Raw genomic sequence first — 20,113 nt, 5'->3', positions numbered from 1 at the left:
TCTTTGAACATGTTGGTAAAATGCAAAATACAAAATATTAAGAATGGAATCTTAAAGAAAAGCTGAATAGTACATGACTGATGAGCTTGACTAGTGAGATGGGGCTGACGTTCAGACACAAAACAGTGGGGTTCAAAAATAAAGAAAAGGAAGCAATGGGAAGAGAAGGAAAAAGTGAGTGGAGAAGTTGGAAGTGGAAGATGTTATAAAATATAGAGTTTCCTGTATCTATCTAAATTGCTAAATTTGGTTTGCATTGAGCAATATAATACAGATGAAACTGTTTGCAGAAGTAAGTGGAATTACTGCTGCATTAATAATTTACATATCAGAGTTTTTAATTTGTGCAAACTTCATATAGTCTGTAATTAATTTGCATCTCTGATAGTCATCATTTAAGGCATGATTAGCAAGCATGAAATGAAAATCTGAATTTTCTCCAGCTGACCTGAGGCTTATAAATGATTTAGAAAGAGGAAGCAGAACTAATATGGATGAGTGATGTTATCATGCTGAAGATAGGCGTAAAGCTGACACATTTTTTCAGAACCTTTAATTGAACTACTTGAGTATCAGTTTATGGATCTATTATAGCTGTTTTGAATAACAGATGGGACTGTGTCCAGTGACTATCATATGGGTAGTTTAATTGGGCCTGTTTTAATTTTATGGATAGAAATATGTGGGAAGAAATGGGAGAGTTTAGGGACTCCAGTTCAAAGTCCCATGAGAAGGGTTGTGGTCAGATGATCAAGAGCTAAAATTGAATGCTTAAGTATTTTAAAAACTTTAACTGATGGCTATAATATATTAACTCACTTGGGGTGGTTAATCTTGTGGTAAATAGAAATAGGTCCTTTATGTACATTTTAAAGTAGAGAAGAAATAAAGAGCCTGGATAAAATACCACTTATTTAATACTAATCTTATAACGAAACATTGATTACTACAGAATTTTTGCTTTATTTTTTTTTAAAAAAAGTCAATATGTATTTTGGCAAAAGTATGACCCCTACCTATATATGAAATATGACCCTCTTCCTCCCCAAAAGAGAACCAAATAACAAGAAAAATCTCTCAGTATCATCAATATGTTTGGGATAAATTTTATTATGACACATATAAATACCGCTGTGATCTTTAACCTGATCTGTTAGTTTCAGCAAAGAATATGAGTAGTATTTGGAAAACAACATGATGTGAATGAGATGATGATACCTTATATCTTGCCAGATATGAAATAACTTTCCAGGACTCCACAAGATACATGTAAAGCTTGGTAGCTAATGAAATCAGTTAGAAAGTTCCTAACATGTAGATTCTTATATACAGGAGCAGCCTGTGCTCAGATAAATTTTGCCTGCCTGCCTGCCTAGTATTTCTGTTAAGGATGGCCCACAAATCAAGTGTTGCCAATGATTCTTAGTTTTCTTTCTTGTTGGAGTGACATCAGTGAGAGCTAGCTTTAATCACATGCATGCTCTTCTGGCCTGATGGGGATCCATGCTGCAGGGCCAAATAGAAAGTATGTTTATGTTCCTCCCCTTTACTTTCCATATCTCTCATTCCTAAGTATAGAGACATCCCACAGCTGGGAACAGGTGGTTCGTTGGGTGTAGAATAGGAAAAAATCATAAATAGTAAGAGACACCATTTACTGAACACTGATTATGTATCAGGCACTGTTTAGATGCTTTAAATATATAGGTACTGGTATTTAATCTTTGTAACAAAGCTATGAGATGAGGAATATTATTGTCTATTTTATACAAAGGGAAACTGATGCACAGAGAAGTTCAATAACTTCTACCAGGTAAAGGCAAGTGGCAAATCCAGGATTCAGACTCTACCAGTCTAGTTCCAGAGCTCCCGGTCTCAGCTGCCATATTGGCAGGGGTTCTTCTTCCTATTCTAGCCATCTTGATGTTTCTGGGTCTATCATGGCTCATCCTGTATGAGGCTGAAGCCCTCAGGAATTGGTTTCAGCCTGGGACTCTAAGATGGATTGGAAAGGTTTTGACTATTGCTGCATGAAAAACACCTCAGTATTTAGCAGTTTAAACATTTGTCATTTAGTATCTTTTAAGGGTCTGTGGGTTGACTGAGGTCAGGTGACAGCTGCTTCTCCACATGTGGTGACATCTAAAATGTAATAGCCCTGAGATTTGACTAGGTCCTGGTGGCTCATTCGTTTGCCTTGTTTTTGCTTCTGGCTGGTAGCTGGATGCTCTGTGGGGGCTGCTAACTGTCACCTCAGTTCTACTCTCATGTGATTTGTGCTTCTCCCAGTAGGGTAACTGGTTCCAAGAGTATGAAAGGTGGAGGTTAACAGATTTAATTTGTTAAGGTCTAACCTAGGAATCACAGTTTCACATCTGCATTCTCTTGTTTAAACCAAATCTCAGCATCAACTCAGATTCAAGGGACCATAAGATAGACTAAGGAGTCTAGCCCTTCTTTTAAAGAGAGTGGCCATGTTTCACTCATCACAAATAATAGCTTCTTTTTTTTTTTTGACAGGCGGAGTGGACAGTGAGAGAGAGAGACAGAGAGAAAGGTCTTCCTTTGCCGTTGGTTCACCCTCCAATGGCCGTGCAGGGCCCAAGGACTTGGGCCATCCTCCACTGCACTCCCTGGCCACAGCAGAGAGCTGGCCTGGAAGAGGGGCAACCAGGACAGAATCTGGCGCCCTGACCGGGACTAGAACCCGGTGTGCCGGCGCCGCAAGGTGGAGGATTAGCCTAGTGAGCCGCGACGCCGGCCACAAATAATAGCTTCTGAAATGCTTATTCCTAACTATTCAGTCTCTCTCTGTTTGTCCTCATAGTTCCTGAGCCATAAGTAGGTGGCATCATAAATTTCCTTCCAGGGTTCTGAACCAAAAGAGGTTGAGAGTTACTCCTTTAGTAGTGCTTGGCGTAGCCCTTTTAGAAGAGAATGTCACCATGTTAAATTCCCTGGTGCTCTCAAGGAGATGGTGACAGAGCCAACCAAGGAGCAGTTAGGGAGCAGGTAAGTGTGAGGGAAACGTGCTGCAGGGAGTCCCAGACCTTGGTTTTGCTCACAGACAGTAGAATTATTTGAGAATTAGGGCCTAAACCTTCCCCATTTTATTAGATGTCAGTGCTACTCAGCTATGTGACCCAATAGGAAGTTAGCAGTTGTATCCTCTACAACATATTTAGATCTTAATTGCTGTGTCATTATCAGGCAGAGATAATTAAGATATTTGAGATAATTAAAATGCATTTACCTTCCTAGCTACCTGCATGCTCTATTTTATTTATTAACTTATCCAAGATGATACATTGCAGATATTTTAATAGAATTTAATTGATTTTGAACCTCATAGTATGTTCTAAAATTCATGAAATGTAAGAACATATAAAATCAAATTTATTTTGAGATGCTAGTGACATTTTAACCTATTCAACCATATTTCAGTTTATGAATACTTTGAGTACTTTCTCAAAAGATATGGATTTTTGAGGAGATAACAGTTACTAGATAGAATATTGTATGGAAAACTTTGAAATTGCTCCAAAAGACGGATGGTGCTGTTTGAACACAGGATAGTCCATACAAATGGAAGGTAACAGCTATGCTTCCTTAGATAAAATACTTACCCTTTGTGCCTCAGTTGGCTCCTCTTTAAAAGAGAGATGATAATGCTACCTGTCTTACACATATGTTTTAAGAGTATTAGATATATGGATATATATGAAGTGCTCTGAATGGTGCCAGGCTCATAGTAGGTGCCCTTTTAATGCTGGCTCTGATTATTGTTAATTTTTCAGTCAGCTGAGGCCTTGGTTTGCTCCCAGTGTGCAGGAGCCCTTTGTTTCCTTCACTCTGTTGTCACAAAGTGAAGGTAGTGACTCTTCTTTCCATGTCATTGGGCTTTAACATTCTATGTTATTTTTAGTGGACAATCAATAATTGCAGGGGTACAATGTGATGTTCTGATATATATATACATTATAGAATAATCAAAGTGATTGCAGAACCACCAATTCAAATATTTATCATTTATTTTGTTAGAACATTTGAAATGTTCTCCTTTAGCTAATATGAACTGTTCAATACATTATTATTAATTGCAGTCACCATGCTGTGCAATAGAGCACCAAGAATTTATCATTCTTTTCTAAACATTCTAACTTTGTATCTGTTGGCCAATCACTCTTTTATGCCCCATCTACAACTGTAGCCTCTGGTAATATCATTCCACTGTGTGCTTCTATGAATTTCACTGTAACACATTCCCAATATAGTGAGATCATATCATATTTTCTGCACCTCTGTATTTGGTTTATTTCACTCAACAAAATGTTCTCATGTATGTTTATCTAGTTTGAAATGACATAATTTCCTCTTTTTAAAGTTCATTTTCATTACTTGAAAGGCGGGGTGAGGAGGAGAGACAAAGAGAATGAGAACACCATCTTTTCCTTCACTCTCCAAATGTCAACAACAGCCAATGTTGAGACACCCTGAAGACAAGATCCAAGAATTCATTTGGTGTCCCAATTGGATGGCAGGGCTCAAACACTTGAGCCATCATCTGCTGCCTCCCAGTATTGCATTAGCTGGAAACTGGGTCAGAAGCAGAATAGTGGGGACTCCAATTCTCATTCCAGTATGGGATGCAGACATTGTAAGTGATGGCTTAACCTGCTGCACCACTTGCCCCTCCTGCTGTTTTTTAAAGGCTGAATAGTATTATGTAGGTATGCCACATTTCCATATTTTAAAATCCATTAATTCATTGATGGACACTTAAGTAATTTCCACATCTTGGCTTGTTGTGAATCATTTCATTCTTTATTCCTAGATTTTTGCTCTCTGCTGATTTCTGGGAACCCATCTCAGTTTCTTACCAAGTTATCATAAATAATGAATGAATCAGAAGTTTTAAAAGCAGGTATAATGAGATACAATGATACCTGTGCATGTTTGCATATTTCCTCTCCAGATGTCCTTCATCATTGGTCTTATTTATGTCCTTGTCAGCATCTACTCATAATTGGAGTTATGAGATGCCTTTAAACATGGACAAGCACAGGGCAGCACTGTTCAAAGTCAGATAGCCACCAATTCACTATACTTTGGAATGGCCCATGTCAGGTGGTCAGATGAGGTGTATGTGACCTGTGACTAAGTAGGGAGTGGGAGATGCCTCAGAGGTCCTGGGGGTGAGGCAATCCCAAGGGGGAAGGAGCAGAGCATCACAGCAGACTGTGGAGCTGCTCTCCTTACCTGCCTAGGCAGGGAGTGAGACTTGGCATGTGTGCCATGCAACTTCCCAGATATTGGGCCCCTGGCCATTTTGACTAGCCTGTAAACATTTTTATTAGTCTAACCTTTACTGCTTATTCTTTAAACCTTATTATGTGTTTCTAACAGGTGTTCTCATAGCAGTAACAAAGACTGAAAAATCTACTAGGAACAAGAATGACTTGAGAGTTCTCATTTTTATCCATGTTCTTAAAGTCTTGAGAAGCATCAACATAAAAAAAAAATTGGTACCAGGAATTTGATACCAGCTGGGCTTGTTTTGGCTATACTCTAAGGGGTAGCTCCAGACCTATTTGTAAGGTGTTCATAGGACTTAAATGAACTTTTTGAGGACATTGTGGTCATTATTTTCTTAATTGTTGGTGTCATGAGAGAGTTATTTCTACTTTCAGAGATGATTGTTGCTATGATCTAGCTGATGCACTGGAAGGAGCTGACAAAATTTCATTGAAAACTGAGATTTTAAAAATATCAAAACATGAGCTGTATCAGTGTTGCATATTGTCCTATGCAATAATTCTAAGTATTTACAAATTATTGCTTAAAGCTGTCTGCCTGACACATGAAGGAGTGATGAAAGGGATATTCTTAAGTCTTGGGTGTTAATGGTGATTTCATATGTGACTTGAGTCACATAATAATGTATCTTCCTGGTACATTGGAGAAATTTTATATCTAGGTTTTAGAGAAAGTCCTAGATAAATATAAATTTTGAATTTTAAATCGATTGTAGTTGGGTTTAGGGAAGTTGTTTTCCATGGTTCTGTATTAGCTTCTGGAGTTGGCATCCATGTTCACATGTGGAGTAGTTGGTTTCACACTCTACCACTGTAAGGTTTTCTTTTTTTTTATGGTGTGTGGGTGGGTGTGGGTGTACGCACACGCACATGTGCATGTGTGCTGTGATTCCTGCCATTTTAAAGATTTGATGCCTGCAACTTTGTTCAATGATGTTTGTACTTGCTGCGCTATCAAATTAAAATATTCTTGGCCTTGTTTTGCTCTCCTGTTTTGTTGTTTGACCTTAGACCTAGGCCAAGTATCACTGTTGGCTATTGCAAGGCATTTTGTTTATTCTTTGAACATGCAACATTAGGGAATGGAAGATTTTTAGTTGTCAGTAGCTACAGTAGGATAGTGAATACTCTAAGTTCAAATTTATGATTAGGTGATGAGTTGACATTGAGATTGTCCTTTTCCCTGATCAGAAATGAATACAAGCTTTTAAATCAAAATCCAAACTGTTAATCAAGTCTTGATATTTATTACTTTGAGAAAATAATACTGTGTCTACAGATTATTGTCTGAGGTGTTTCACAAAGAATTGAAGGAGTGAGAATGTACTTGTTCCTGCCCCTAAGGGCTTTAGACTCTGCATTTAATTCAGTTTTTAGGGTCTGTCCATTCGGCGACTGATGTAAATTTGAAATAAATATACCATGGCTAAATGCTGTACACTCCTTGTTTTTGAAATTGTTTTTGTTTCATTTGCTTACTCAAAATGCATGGATCTGCATTTTACTCACTAGAACAGATAAATGATTTTCTACTGCATGAGATACATAAATTATACTGCATATCCTACTGTCACCATCTTGTTTACTGTATAGGCCGTGGGTACAGTGATTTTACAATGGTCTCAAAGCTACATGCTAATGAGGTGTTTGTTTTTAATCTTCATAGAGTAAGGTTTGAGTACAATATGGACTCTGTAGCTACTCTTTCCATAACATTCTTCTCCACAGATATCTGCCTTTCTACATCTCCTGGCTCTTTCTAAGTGTATTCCCCTTTTGACATCAGTTCTCTTCTTTGATCCATGTACCTCTCCACTAAGCTTCCCCTGGGCAGAGATGGCTGGACTCCATTGGTCAAGACAAGTTAGAGTGGCAGGAAGCAAGTTAGTTAGCAGTGGTTGGGCAAAGAAGCCTTATCATAGCTCCACAGTGTTTTCCCTTGATAGCATTTACTTTGTTATTTCAATCAAATACCAGCAAACCCATTCTCTAAAGGGCCAGAGAGTAAATGTTTGGGGCCATGAAAGCCATTGTAGTTGCAGTTGACATGAAAGCATCCACAGACACTAGGTAAATGAGTGTGCATGGCTGTGTTCTAGTATAAATTTACTTTTAAACACCAAAATTTGAATTTCATAATGTGTGAAGAAATATTTAAAACTTCTTCCTCACCCATTTAAATGTAAAAACTGGTGGGCTACACAAAAACAGATAGTGAGCTAGACTTGGCCCAGTGGCATTTGGTGGTAGTTTAAATAAATGGAGTATTTATATGCACTTAGGTATTTTATGACCTCTTGGAAAGTTGAATGGATGAAATATTTGTAAAATTCTGAATGAAATTGTCATAAAATTTATACCATATTTAGTAAATGGTGGTGCTTCAGCTTCATAACAAGATGCTGTTAATTTATTCATAGTAAACTTTAAAACCATTGTGTTTCTTCCAGATGGTTACCTGGTTGTATCAGACTTGACTCCTGAACTCTCTGGGTTCAGAGGTCAGAGACATATCAGAGTATGATTTAGTGTCCTTGGAACTGCCCCCTCCCCCAAAGACATCGTAGCTAATACTTGTGGCTGTCTAAAGCAAATCCTCCTAGGCTGTCTACAGCCCTGCAGATGTGCTTTCCCCCATTCTAAATGGGATTGTTTTAGTTTGCTTAGGGCTTCTGGGCTTTCCTTCTTATGGGGAAAGCATTGCAATGAGAGGGGCTGGGTTTTAGAACAAATTGTGTAAGTCAGCTCAGTAGATTCATTATCTTGGTCACTTTGTGGAGATTCAAGGAATGTTTGTGACACGAATGAATATATGGATGAATCATATAAATCACAGCAAGTGTTTCACTAAGGTGACCAGAATCAGTCATGTGACTTCAAGAAATCAAACTGCATTCATTACTCCTATGCTAGCCATCTACTAGCTGTTAATTATAAACTTGCTCTTAACCTGATCTTCTAATAATACTATTCTGAACTGTACTGGGTAATACATTCAGTTATTCAGATCATAGAAAAAAAGGCTATTTTTAAAACCTAGAATTTAATAAAAAAGCTTCCGGTGAGATATGTCTGCTCTTTTCAAAAACAAATGTCATGAGAAAAGACTCAGTGAATGCAGAATTACCCATGTGTGACATCCCTGCTGGCTTGAGATTGCCACTGGTTGAAGGGCTTCATCTAGTGCTTGTTCAGGGAATTTGAATAATTTGTTGGAAATTTTACTGTATGATCAGGGTAGAGATGAGCTGCTCAGAATGTCTACTGACACAATTTTGTGATGTGATATCTGCCACTTGACTGAAAACAAGGTGACTTTTTTTTGATGGTGGTTTGTACAGGGGTAACATAACTTTAGAAATGATTTTCCTCCAGTGAATACAATACTGCAACACAGGCAGATGGGACAAGAGCAGAATATGTTTCTTCCTTGCTCATTCCTTGATTTGCCTTGTCTGTGGCTCTGCTGTGGTGTGACTATGTGACTGTGCTTTGCTAAAGGGGCAGGAACAAGGGAAACCCAGCTTCCTGATGTTTTTGGACTTTCTAAGAGCAGAATGGGATGACTCTACATGGAAGGGCACTGACTGATGAGTAGATAACTGCTTGTAATTACAAGTAAATGGATGGTAGACTAGAAGGACTTGGCCAAGAAAACCTGTGTTGTAGCTTGTACTTTCTTAGTCCTTGGATATTTGACAACATCTTCCCAGTGAGCATAACTCAGAATTCAGTTGTTCCACATGACTGAGCCAAATGAAATTTGATAGAAATAGGGGGGGACTGGAAACAGTGCATCAAGACATGACACAAACTTGGGTGCATTTCTGTATAAGCAGACTCAATAAGGATACCAATTCAGGAGTCCTTACTTATTTCATCCCTGCCTTAGGTGTGGTATGCTGTGGAAATGCCCATCTGTTAACCTGCCATCTGGCCAGGTTTTATCTCTTTGATTTTGTCAGTGTTGACTGATGACCCCTGGGCAATGAATCCTGATCAAACTTAACAGAGTTCCGTTGCCTTAATGTGCCTTTTAGTTTGGCTTCTCTCTTTGATATGCTAATTATGTGCAAGAGGCCAAAGATTAAATTTGGGCACGGGTTTGCCTTCCCATAAGCATGGAGCTGTTATTCTAGGCAGCTCTGGGTGTTCCTTTGTTCTATATGGTCTTGCCGTGGTGCCAAATGTCATATCCACAACTTAGCTTGTGTCATAACTCTGAGCTACAAAATAGTTCAAATGAACAAGGAATAATTTCAAGAAATTTACACAGGATCCTTTGCTCAAAATGTTTAAAAGATTTTTTAACAAGCAAAACATGACTTACAAATGTCAAAGAATTTCTTTTTTTTAACTTTTATTTAATGAATATAAATTTCCAAAGTACAGCTTATGGATTACAATGGCTTCCCCCCCATAATGTCCCTCCAACCCGCAACCCTCCCCTTTCCTGCTCCCTCTCCCCTTCCATTCATATCAAGATTCATTTTCGATTCTCTTTATATACAGAAGATCAGTTTAGCATACATTAAGTAAAGATTTCAACAGTTTGCTCCCACACAGAAACATAAAGTGAAAAATACTCTTTGAGTACTAGTTATAGCATTAAATCTCAATGTAGTACAGCACACTAAGGACAAAGATCCTACATGAGGAGTAAGTGCACAGTGACTCCTGTTGTTGACTTAACAAATTGACACTCTTGTTTATGGCATCAGTAATCACCCTAGGCTCTTGTCATGAGCTGCCAAGGCTATGGAAGCCCCCTGAGTTCACTGACTCTGATCATATTTAGACAAGGCCATGGTCAAAGAATTTCACTTATGTTCTTTTTTTCTTAAATATTTATTTATTTGAATGGTAGAGTTAGAGAGGGACAGAAAGAGGGAGAGAGGGAAGGAGGGAAGGAGGGAGGGAGGGAGAGAGGGAGAGGGAGAGGGAGAGAGGGAGAGATTATCTTCCACATGCTGGTTCATTCCTCAAGTGGCCACAATGACCAGAGCTGGGCTGATCCAAAGCCAGAAGCCAGCAGCTTCCACTGGGTCTCCTACTTGGGTTCAGGGACCCAAGAACTTGGCCATCCTGTTATATTTCCCAGATGCTTTAGCAGGTAGCTGGATTGGAAGTGGAGTAGCTGGATCTCAAGCTGGCACCCACATGGGATGCTGGCGCCACAGGGGGCACTTTTAGCCACTAACACCACAGCACCAGCTCCTTCACTTATATTCTTATAAAAGACTTTCAGAACACAGAAAATACTTTTCCCTGCCGTTTCCCCAAACTTCTTCCATAGTATTAGTTTCTTCTCTCTGTTACGTATTAAAATAAATATGTAAGTGACCTCTCTATTAATTTAAAAAATAAAATTAAAATCTCACAGTAGAGAAGAGTGCAGGATTTGCCAGACATAGAATATACATTCTTTTTATTTTTGTTTTTTACTTTTTTATTTTTTGACAGGCAGAGTAGACAGTGAGAGAGAGAGAGACAGAGAGAAAGGTCTTCCTTTGCCATTGGTTCACCCTCCAATGGCCGCTGCGGCCGGCGCACCACGCTGATCCGATGGCAGGAGCCAGGAACCAGGTGCTTTTCCTGGTCTCCCATGGGGTGCGGGGCCCAAGGACTTGGGCCATCCTCCACTGCACTCCCTGGCCACAGTAGAGAGCTGGCCTGGAAGAGGGGCAACCGGGACAGAATCCGGCGCCCCGACCGGGACTAGAACCCGGGGTGCCAGCGCTGCAAGGCGGAGGATTAGCCTAGTGAGCCGTGGCACCGGCCCTAGAATATACATTCAATACATATCTGTTTTATTTTTCATCTAAATAGTCAAGACTTCTCAAGTAATTTGAGAAGTCACTGAAAGGAGTATAAAAATGCTAAGCCAATAAGATTAAAACTAATGGTGCTTAAATTTGTTGGGTAGCTATGGGTGACACGGTTCTCAGGCCATGGAATGAACAACTCCTAGATATTGAGTGAGACCATATACTGGGGGATTTAGTGATATAAGAATGGGTGATGAATCTTCCTATCTACCATTTGCCTCCTCTCTCTGATCTACACACTGTTGATAGTAATGTGGTATCTGTTGCAGAAAAGGAAACTTGAGAAAGAAATGTGGTACTTTATTTTGGACATGCTAAAGCCCTGCTATAGTAAACTTTAGGGGAAATAAGAAACACCAACCATTTCTTGAATTCCTTGTGAGGAAAACTTCAACATTGAGAGAGGATGAATGCATGGAGATAACAGGGCATAACGATGCATTAGTGTTTGTTTATTTAGGGTATGAAAGATGATTTTACTCAAGTTCCATGGATACTCCATAAATATTTCATCTTTGTTATTATCTACTATGAATCCCATAATTAATACTTTTAAAATTATTTTTTATTTATTCAACAAATTAATCTTTACCTCATAACAGGCACTGTTCTGGGCCATGGAGTTAGAACGTGTATGGCTTATGCTTCCAATTAAATTCTTGATGATGGGGTACAGAAAATAAATACATGCAAAAAAAAAATAAATACATGCAAAAATTAGAAATTATATATTGTTAGTGTCTCTATTGGACATAAACTGAGTGTGATGGTCAATTTTTTGTGCCTGAGGATGCCCAGGATATTTGGTGAGGCTTTGTTTTGATTGTTTCTGTGAGAGTATTCCTGGAGAGATTATCATTTGAATCAGTAGACTGAGTAAAGCAAATCACCTCCCTAAAGTGAGTGGGTATCATCCAGTCAGTTAGAGGCCTGAATAGAACCAAAAAGCTGTCCCTGTTTCCAGTAAGGGGGAATTCCATGTGTCTGACTCTTCCCAGCTTGTATGTATTTTTTTGCTTGCCTTTGGATTTGAAGTGAAGCACTGGCTTCTTCCTGGGTCTTCAGCAAACTAGACCTTTGGATGTTAGGCTTCCGGAACTGTGCTGACAGCACTTCCGGTTCTCTGGCCTTAACATTTAAAGTAGATCTACATCATTAGCTCTCCTGGTCTCTGGCTGGTCTATGACAGATCTGGGACTTGTCAGCCTCTATGGTTGCATGAATTCAATTCCTTATAATTGCTTATACATACACACACACACACACACACACACACATACCCTATTGTTTATGTTTATTTGGAAAATTCTAACTAATTGATTGGGTGATTTAAAAGGGCACAATGCAGTACTTGATTAGAACTGGGTATATCAGTATAAAATAATGTTTTATTTGGTAAAAGTATAAATGGTCACATATAAAAATATAGGAATGTGCTTTTGCATAGGATTATATTGCTACATATAACTGGCTCTGCCTGTTGAGAAGGCCCATTAATAGTGACATTCCAGTAGCAATTACCTCACCTGGAACCAGATTTTGGTTTCTAATATCATTCTCCAATAAAAGGAACAGGTCAAATGCAAAATGAAACTGGTGCATCTTGTGTCATGGTGTCAGAAAGTAATTCTGTGCTCAAAACATAAACAGAAGAATGGGATATATCCAGGGGACATGAAAGCCAACTTGAAAGAACCTCCCCCATAACTAAAGCAGGAATAATTTGAGCAAAAATTAAATTATAATGTAATATCAGATTGTCATTCAAGATATAATGTAAATATCCATGAGTGGATACTGATAAAAAATAAATGATTGAATAAATAAATGAGGGACAAGTGATAATCTCCCTTACAGAAGAATTCCAAATAATTTATGAGTATTTATAATTTCCCATCCCAGAAATTGATCTCAATTCCCCTTATTCCTTTAGTGTGAACTGTACTTAGTGATTTAGAGTTGTAATAGTGTAAAACAGGGGAAGAAGGAGTAACCTTACTGTGGAGAAGTCCAGAAAACACTGCTTTAACCAAGTGATCAAATCTAACATTGTATCTAGTGTTATCAATGGTAACTCATGTTGATAGTATGTACGCTTGATGTGATATCATGAGAAATATATCAGACAAAACTGTTATGGCCATCTACAAAATACCTAATACTCCACCAAGATAAAGAAGAACAAGGAAAGCCCGAAAAACTCATAGAACAGTGGAAACAAAGGAGAAATGGTGAATAAATGTAATATAGCATCTGAATAGGAAGCTGGGAAACCAGCTTGGACATTAGTAATAACTCATGAAATCCTCATAATGTATGGAGCTTAGTCATTGAAATTGGTTATTAAAAGTATACCATTGTAATGTAAGGTATTAAAAATAGGGAAACTGGGTGCAGAGTATATGTAAACTCTTAAGAACTTTTAAACTTTTATAAAAGTCAACTCTATTTTAAAATTAAGTTTATTATGAAGACACAATAGTATGGGGAAGGCCAGATGTAGCTAGACAGGAAGGGAGAGGTGAAATACGAGGTTAGACCTAAAGCTCGACTATGATCTTGCTTTAGAAAAACTCTGATGAGAATTCTGGAAGAACTGTGAAACTAAATACTAGGTACTAAAGAGCTTAGGGTGTTTCAGGCAATAAAATGAAGACCATGTGGGATGTGGGAGGAAGACTGTGAGTGGGGAGAAGTGGGAAATGACATGGGGCATGTAGGGCTATACCTTACCATGTAGGCCAGTTTGAGAAACTAGCATTTCCAGTCTAAGAGCAGTGGAAGGTTATTGGAGGATTTTAGGCAGAGAAACAGCATGATGATGATAATAATAATAATAAATGACAGGTTCCTTTGAAGGCTTTGTGGACACTGTACTGGAGAGAGGCAAGGGTTGAAAACATGGATGCTGTTAGAATGCTCCCTCAAAAGGACATAGTGGTGCTTATGCTAGGATGATAATGTCAGATATGGAGGAAAATGATCCATTTGAAAATGTGTTGATAGTAGAAGCTGCAAGTTTTTAAATTTTGTTTTGTAATTTATTTGGTGACAAAACATCTGAACTGAGTTGAAGCTACTTGTCGTTTTAATCTATGTCACTTAGGGTCAATAGTCATATATTTTGCTGTGAAAATACTGAGATTGGTTATAGAGTGCTGCCCTAGAGTTTGCTGATGCTGTGGTTTTCCATAATGTACTGAAAATGTGCCATACTGAATTTTTGAAGTCGGGAAATTTGGAATTTCTGTAGTACATATGTTTTGGGTAAGAGATTTTTAGCTTAAAATACGATCTGTCCTGGAGAATAGTCCATGGGTACGTGAGAAGATTGTGTATTCCACTTTTGTTAAGTGGAGTGTTCTTAGATATCTTTTTGGGATAGTTGATTTACAGCATTAGGTGTAGTTGATGGATAGTGTTGCCCGAGTCATCTATTTCCTTGTTGATTTCATAACTAGTTGAAAGCGGAATATTGAAGGTCCTGACTAATATTGTCAAATCATCTATGTCTCAATAAATTTTGTTTGTTTTTCCTTGATGTATTTTTGGACTCTGTTACATGTAGTGTGCTATATCTTCCTGAAGGATTGACCATTTTATAACAGAATGTCATTTGTCTTTATGTCTTACTCTGTTTGTGTTGCTATAACAAAATACCTCAGGCTGGGTAATTTGTAAAGAATATAAATTTATATATTTCTCAAAGTTTTAGAGGCTGCAAGTCCAGAATCAAGGCACCAACAGGTTTGGTGTCTTACAAAGGCATACTCTTCATTTCCAAGGTGGTGCCTTGTTGCTGCATTTTCTGGAGGGGATGAATGTTGTGTCCTCACGTAGTAGAAGAGCAGGAGAAAGTGAACTTCCCCCCTCCATCTTTTTTACAAGGTCCTGAATCCAATAGCCACAAGTGCTTCACCCTCATGACTTAATCACCTCTTTAAGACCCAACTCTAAAAACTATTACATTGGTGATTAAACCATCATTTAAACCATAGCACTCTAGTAACAAGCTCAATCTTTTTTTAAAAATATTTATTTATTTATTTAAAAGTCAGAGTTACACAGAGAGAGGAGAGGCAGAGAGAGAGAGAGAGATCCTTCATCCAATGGTTCGCTCCCAAATTGGCCGCAACAGCTGGAGCTGCGCCAAGGAGCAGGAGCTTCTTCCGGGTCTCCCACACGGGTGCAGGGGCCCAACGACTTGGGCCATCTTCTACTGCTTTCCCAGGCCATAGCAGAGAGCTGGATTGGAAGTGGAGCAGCCGGGTCTGGAACCGGCGCCCATATGGGATGCTGGCGCTTCAGGCCAAGGTGTTAACCCACAGCGCCACAGCGCCACAGCACCAGCCCCAACAAGCTCAATCTTAACATTTGTAGCTACTCCAGCTCTCTTTTGGTTATTTTTTTTTTTTTGACAGGCAGAGTGGACAGTGAGAGAGAGAGACAGAGAGAAAGGTCTTCCTTTTGCTGTTGGTTCACCCTTCAATGGCCGCCGCGGCTGGCGCGCTGTGGCAGGTGCACTGCGCTGATCCGATGGCAGGAGCCAGGATCCAGGTGCTTTTCCTGGTCTCCCATGTGTTGCAGTGCCCAAGCACTTGGGCCATCCTCCACTGCACTCCCAGGCCATAGCAGAGAGCTGGCCTGGAAGAGGGGCAACCGGGACAGAATCCAGTGCCCCGACCGGGACTAGAACCCGGTGTGCCGGTGCCGCAAGGTGGAGGATTAGCCTATTGAGCCACGGCGCTGGCCTGGTTACTGTTTGTATGTCTATCTTTTTTATTTAAAAGATACATTTACTCTTTGAATCTAAGGTGTTTTTCTTGCATAGATAATATCAATTGGATTGTTGAGTACAGGATTTTGGACCTGTATGTGGTTGTTTCTGGAAGAGAGCCATATAAAACCAACAGTATTGTAAAGATTGCTTTTTGATTTTGAAATTATCATTTTAAGCAAGTCTCAGAATCTACAACTGTGGTTAATATGTGTTGTCCGAGATTGTGTGTTTTGAATTCTTAATTAGAATCACTGCAAATACCCTGTTAATGTGTGTATTTGCTCCTATAACTTGTATAGAAGCCATTTGAGACCTGTGTAATTGAGGATTTGTGAGACTCTACTTGTCAGGTAAATAAGAGATCCTTACTGCCATTCATAGAAGTCAGTGACTTCTTGCACAGCTGCAGAGCCTCATGAGTAGGAAATCACATCGGCACAGTCAGCCTTTGTAACTGCAGCCATGCTTTTCAAAATTTTGTTATGTATTTTCTAGAAGAGTTAAAATTTTAAGAGGATCAGTGTAACAGAGTGGAAATAGCATGAACATTGGCAATATGCAGTCCAGGTCCAGATTTTAGCACAGCCACTTACTAAGCTGTGTGACCAACAGTGGTACCATATGTATTAACTATATATATATGTGTATGTGTGTATATACATACACATATACTATATATCACATGTATTAACTCCTCAGTGTTGCTGGAATGATTAAATTATGCAGCCTTTTCAAGGTATGTGATGTTTGATGGTCTCTTATTGATTCCTGTCATCTAACCTTGGTAGAAGAAAACTTAAAATACGCATAATTCTGTTGGATTTTGTATTTATAAATTTATTCATTCATTTATTTATTCATACTAATCATTTAATGAATATTCACTAATTATTTACTCAGTGCTAGGTACTATATGAGGCACTAAGGATGAGAAAAACAAAAAAGAAAATATTCTAGTCCTCAGTGTCATTAAGTCCCAGGAAGACTGATAACATATAAGTAGAAATTCCAAGTAAAAGAATCAGTGAAATGATTATTTGTAAATGCCAAGGAATAAAATTTGGCAATGAAGGTGATTGTGAAATGTTGAGAGGTAATATTAAATTTTTAGACAGGATGGCTAGGGAAGGCTACAAATTCATGGTGTTTGATTTGGTTGACAGAATTTTTTTATATATGGCTTTCTTGATATGTGGCATGCTAGGGACAAACACTATGGTATGTTGGGTAAGGCCACTGCCTGTGGTGCTGGCATCCCATATAGGCTTTGGTTAAGGTCGGGCTGCTCCACTTCTGATCCAGCTCTCTGCTATGACCTGGAAAAGCAATGGAAGATGGCCCGTGTCCTTGGGTCCCTGCACCCATGTGGGAGACTTGGAGGAAGCTCTTGGCTCCTGGCTTTGGATTGGCACAGCTCCAGCAGTTGTGGCCATTTGAGGAGTGAACCATCTGATGGAAGACCTCTCTCTCTCTCTCTCTCTCTCTCTCTCTCTCTGCCTCTTCTTTCTGTGTAGCTCTGACTTTCAAATAAATCAATACAAAATAGGGCATGCTAGTGAATATTTACCAGCATTAGTTTTCCTATTGTTGTACATTTCATTCAAGGATCTGCTTTTCTGTATGTGAACTGGAAAAGTCATTACTTAGAGCCCAGAGTTTTATAACTTGTGTTAATATGTTAAAAGTCTTGATGGATATTCAATTTCGTTTTTAAATTTTTATTAATGCCAGCACCGCAGCTCACTAGGCTAATCCTCCGCTGTGCGGCACCAGCAGACAGGGTTCTAGTCCCGGTCGGGGTGCCGGGTTCTGTCCCGGTTGTCCCCCTTCCAGGCCAGCTCTCTGCTGTGGCCAGGGAGTACAGTGGAGGATGGCCCAAGTGCTTGGGTCCTTCACCCCATGGGAGACCAGGATAAGCACCTGGCTCCTGCCATTGGATCAGCGTGGTGCGCTGGCTGCAGCGCGCCGGCCGCGGTGGCCATTGGAAGGTGAACCAACAGCAAAGGAAGACCTTTCTCTCTGTCTCTCTCTCTCTCACTGTCCACTCTGCCTGTCAAAAAATTTTTTTTATTAATATAAAGAGAACAGATTTCATGTGTTACATAAATACAGTTCTTTATTTGCATGTATTTCATGAATAAAACATGAGAGAAAGGTACCTCCTTCTTTGATGGCCCTGTTCTTTCCACTGGGATCTCACTCGCAGAGATCTTTCATTTAGGTTGTTTTTTTTTTTTTTTTTTTTTTTTTTTTTTTTGCCAGAGTGTCTTGGCTTTCCATGCCTAAAATACTCTCATGGGCTCTTCAGCCAGATCTGAATGCCTTAAGGGCTGATTCTGAGGCCAGAGTGCTGTTTAGAACATCTGCCATTCTATGAGTCTGCTGTGTATCTCGCTTCCCATGTTGGATCGTTCTCTCCCTTTTTTATTCTATCAGTTAGTATTAGCAGACACTAGTCTTGTTTGTGTGATCCCTTTGACTCTTAGACCTATTAGTGTGATCAATTGTGAACTGAAATTGATCACTTGGACTAGTGAGATGGCATTGGTACATGTAATCTTGATGGGATTGTATTGGAATCCCCTGGCACATTTCTAACTCCACCATTTGGGGCAAGTGCGATTGAGCATGTCCCAAATTGTATATCTCCTCCCTCTCTTATTCCCACTCTTATATTTAACAGGCAGCACTTTTCAGTTAAATTTCAACAACTAAGAATAAATGTGTGTTAATTACAGAGTTCAACCAATAGTATTAACTAGAACAATTAACACTCTTATGTATGATGTCAGTGTTCACCTGAGGCTCTTGAAATGAGCTGCCTAGGCTATGGAAGCCTTTTGGATCCACTAACTCGACAAGGCTGTAAGCAAAGTGGAAGTTCTCTCTTCCCTTCAGAGAAAAGTATATCCTCCTTTGGTGGCAACTTCTTTCCAATGGGGTCTCGCTCACAGAGATCCTTCATGTGGAATTTTATTTATTTATTTATTTATTTTGTCACAGTGCCTTGGCTTTCCATGCCTGAAATGGCTCCCTGGGCTTTTGAATTAGACCAGAATACCTTAAGGGCTGATTCTGAGGTCAGAGTGCTATTAAATACAGGTCTCAGAAGACAACCATACTTCCTTCCCTTTCTCTTAGTTCATATTCAGTATATTATAGTGAAGATTTAAGACTTGTTTTAGGAGCAAGGAAAAAGTACAGTCAGACAAATATGTAGAGAATAATAGTGAAAATGTATTCTGATGTTTGATACAAAGATGCTTAATTTGCTTCTCCTAATGATTTAAAATTTATATTTCATGTTCACAGGTCAATCTACAAAGTTATCTAAGGGTTAAGGTATTAAAGGTGTTTCCATATTTGAGGAGTTAGATCTCTGTAGAATTATCATTATTTTTAATATTTCTTTTTATAAATATAGTGTTAAAAAAGTGAAAACAAATTTTGGACCTCTTTTTTCATTGGACCAGTACAAATGTTTTGTTAAAACACATAATTTTTGAGATGGATCATTTTGAAAAGAAGTTCCATCATCTCATTCAGTGTCATCTGGAAATTTGGCTATTTGGAGAGTGAATATTTGAGACTGTAATTTTCAATATAATATAATTGGGAGACAGTGAAGTGGTTTGTTCATGACTTGGCCACTATGAAGGACATGCAATGACTTAAAGAGGGGAAATGACTTTTTATGTTGTTCCTGGAGCTACAAAGATTGATATTTGGGCTCCCAAATCTATTTGAAATAAATGGCTTCCATTTATCATTTCAGTGGGATGCTGGGCTGCTCATATTTTTATAATTTCTGCCACTGACAGAGAATAATATGAATATAAAGGAGTTGTGAAGAGTAAAGATTCATCTCCTTCAGAAAAGTTTAGTAATATGGACAGTTTTTTGAGCTTATGGTGCCAGTCAACCTTAATGGGATAATGAGCCCCCAAATTTGATAGGAAATGTCTTTTATAACTTAATGCCTTTAACTCTCAGAGGCCATCAGTGTAAGTGAGTTATTAAGAACCTTCTTATTCAACAGAAAATTGGTGGTCATTTTGAGGAGTATAAGATGCTATATTCATGAACACACTCAGGAAGGGAGCAAAGATCATTTTTAGGATAACTATTCTCTATCGAGCCCTTGTCTGGCTTTCCTGTATTTGGTTGATTACTCTCATAGTGGCTGATTT

General features: G+C 38.9%; 1 protein-coding gene across 4 annotated transcripts in view; it reads left to right on the top strand.

The window, feature by feature from the left end:
- The window catches only part of MARCHF11 (membrane associated ring-CH-type finger 11), a 329,699-nt gene that overhangs the window by 216,391 nt on the left and 93,195 nt on the right, over positions 1-20,113 (top strand). The gene's annotated exons all lie outside the window — the stretch shown is intronic.

Source organism: Oryctolagus cuniculus, chromosome 14 (genome assembly GCF_051225735.1).
Source record: "Oryctolagus cuniculus isolate XC-2025 breed Fujian yellow rabbit chromosome 14, ASM5122573v1, whole genome shotgun sequence".
NCBI lineage: Eukaryota > Metazoa > Chordata > Mammalia > Lagomorpha > Leporidae > Oryctolagus > Oryctolagus cuniculus.
Note: the sequence above shows the minus strand (reverse complement) of the source record. Positions and strands in the feature narration are given on the sequence as shown.